At 50.2% G+C, this 2956-nt stretch overlaps 2 non-coding genes across 2 annotated transcripts; both read left to right on the top strand.

Moving 5' to 3' along the window:
* The first annotated feature begins 809 nt into the window (after window positions 1-809).
* Window positions 810-882, top strand: TRNAV-CAC (transfer RNA valine (anticodon CAC)). The gene has a single exon. It is a non-coding gene; the product is annotated as a tRNA-Val (tRNA).
* A 556-nt stretch (window positions 883-1438) lies between these two features.
* Window positions 1439-1512, top strand: TRNAI-AAU (transfer RNA isoleucine (anticodon AAU)). Its single transcript has one exon. It is a non-coding gene; the product is annotated as a tRNA-Ile (tRNA).
* Window positions 1513-2956: the final 1444 nt, after the last annotated feature.

Genomic DNA, 2956 nt, shown 5'->3' with positions numbered 1-2956 from the left:
GGAAAGAGACCTTCCTGCCTCTGCACAGTTCTCAAATGCGAAGGGGCTCCATTTGGGGGCAGCCTGAACCCCATCACCGCCAAGCTAGGACTGCTCCTTCTGAGTCTGTTCACCTTTCTCTAATAACTTAGGACGCCCAGTCCTCAGTTTGCGCCTGGTGGAAGGCCTCACTGTGGGAAGTTGCCGCCTGTGGCAAGTCGTGTTTCCAGGCCCACCCCACCAGGAAGGCCAGGTTCAAGGGTGACTTCGAGCTTGTCCCAACTCTCGCCCACTGCGCCGTCTGTGGGCGCCAGAGCAGAACCACAGCAGCGCAGGGTTTTAAGGAAGACTTCCTACTGGACTCAGTTCTCCAGGGCAGAGCCGAACTCCTGGATTTCATCCTGCTGCGACCCCGGTTCTCGCCCCTGCTGCGTTTCCCCGAAGCCTGGTAGTGAACCGAAGCCCTGTTTCTGGTCAATTGACTGCGAGGGAAATGAGGAGGGAATGGGGAGAAAGCCCCAGCCGTCGTCTCCTGGGTCCGGCCGCGTGTTTCCGGTTCCCACTCGCTGCCTCCGGCAGATGAGAACCCGGCACAGAGCAACAGGTCTCAGAGCACTGCCCAGGGGTGGCCTCAGCTCCATGCTGGGGGTCTGTGCAAGGGTGGGGCCCTGGGCAAAGCCTTTGGTGCCGAGTTGTTGGGTTTCCGTAAACTGAAGGGCAGAGAAACAGGCCTTTCAGCGGTTCTGCTCAGATTCCGCTTGCAGTGAACATGGTTAGGCCCTGCAGGCTCTGAGCCTTCCCACCTGTGCGCGAACGACTCTGGCATGACTGTTTCCGTAGTGTAGTGGTTATCACGTTCGCCTCACACGCGAAAGGTCCCCGGTTCGAAACCGGGCGGGAACAGTCCTTGAGCATTATTTTATACTACACTTTCACAGTCTTGTTGAAACCAAGTGGTGACAGCCATCCGGGTGTCCGGCTAGGACATCAGCGCCACCCAACCGGTCTCTTGGCAAAAGGGTGTTATCAAGCCTCCTGCATCCTGCTGCGCGGAAGGGGAAAGTCGCGGTGGACCTAACCGGGTCTCCGGGAACCGAACGCTGGGCAGTGGTCTGCGCCCCCGTGATACTCCCGGGATCCCGGCACGCGGCGGGCCCCGGTCGAGCCCCCGCGGGGCAGCGGACCCCCTGTCTGTCCGCGCAGCCCTGGGGCAGGCGTGCGCGCGGAGGCTGGCCCCGGGCGGTGGTCGACTCTTGTGGGATTGGCGTTTGGAAAACGCGAGTTTTCCCGGGGGAGGCGGGACCGCTCCTGCCAGCTGCGAAGAGTTCACCTTGCTTGCTTTATTTATTTTTTAACTTAATAGAAAAACGGCTTTCTTGTCCTGGAAGAAAAAACGCTAGAGAGAACATTGGTGAAATAAGATTTAAAGGGACATAAGGAAGCGCGCCACCCTTGTGGTGGCCGGTTAGCTCAGTTGGTTAGAGCGTGGTGCTAATAACGCCAAGGTCGCGGGTTCGATCCCCGTACGGGCCACTTCACGGGACTGGGTTCCGTTTTTACGCCCCACACTTTTGTGTAAATGGTCACCGTTTCCGTTGAGCTCTAGAGCCCTTCCCGACCATCAGTGAATACAAGCCAAGAAATAAGACTGACAGATCGGAGAGTTACACCTGGGAGTTCCGGAACATTGCTGAAGGGAGTTACCAAAGACCTGAAGAAGATACTTGTTTTAGAGAATTAGTTTATGTGATCTGTAAGCGCAGGCTGGAGATAGGGAAGAGTTGAGGCTGCAGCAGTAGTCTGAAGGCCCTCTGTTGACAGCACGCTCTGCTTCAGGAACATCAGTCTTTTAAATTTTTTTGTTAAGGTCTTCAACCAATTGAATGAAACCCACTCATATAGTGCAAGAGGATCTGTTTTACTCTGTCTACAGATACATGTAAATGCTCATTCTATCCACAGAACACTGTAAAAGAGACAGCTAGAATACTGTCTGACCACATATGCAGACAACTTGACGTATTAACCATTACAACATCCATGTCCACAAACTGGAAAAATATTGGATGACAATTCTATCTAAATCTTTCTACAAATTTGGTGTAATCTTTATTAACAACCCAACGACTTCTCTCTCTCCCCGACACCCCCCCCGAAATAATTCTAAAATTCATATGGAATTGCAAGGATCTCAAATCAAAAGAAAATCAAAGTTGGAGGACTCATACTTCCTGATTTCAGAAGTTATTACAAAGGCAAAAACAAGGCAATACTTGCATAAGGACACACATATAGCTCAGTAGAATAAAACAGAGTCCAGAAACAAATGCATGCATCTATAGGGAACTGATTTTTGACAAGAACTGATAAGATCATTAACTGGAAGAAAGAATAAGTCTCCTCAACAAAATAGATCAATGACCCAAATGCAAGAACTAATACAACACAAATCTCCTAGGAGAAAACAGGGGTAAATCTTCACAGCTTTCGATTTGGCAAAAGCACGTGCAAAAAAAGTAAAATAGATATACTGGGCTTCACTAAAATTAAAAACTTTTGCAAATCAGAGGACATTACAAAGCGCTTGAAAAGACAACGTATGGAATGAGATAAAATACTTAAAAATCATGTATTTAGTAAGAGTCTATTGTCCAAAATATATAAAGAACCCTTAGAACTCAACAACAAAAAGAAAAAAAAAAATGATTAGAAATTAGGAAACACGGGAACCAGCAGTTAGCATAATGGCTATGTCGCTGGACTCCCATGTAGTCAACCATGGTTCGCGTCCCAGACCCGGTGGCTTAAACTCATGCCCGGCGTGTGTGCGTGCGTGCCCAAGATCCTGAGAGGAGAATGGAGGAGAAGGGACTGCAGCGTGGCCATCCCCCCTCGGGGGGTGATTTTTCGTTTTCTGTCTCTCTGTCTCTTTCTGTCTGTTTGGCGAGCACACGCGCCCTATAGCAAAAACCTCTCA

The sequence above is a fragment of the Tupaia chinensis genome, unplaced genomic scaffold (genome assembly GCF_000334495.1).
Source record: "Tupaia chinensis unplaced genomic scaffold, TupChi_1.0 Scaffold140356_1, whole genome shotgun sequence".
Classification (NCBI taxonomy): domain Eukaryota; kingdom Metazoa; phylum Chordata; class Mammalia; order Scandentia; family Tupaiidae; genus Tupaia; species Tupaia belangeri.
Note: the sequence above shows the minus strand (reverse complement) of the source record. Positions and strands in the feature narration are given on the sequence as shown.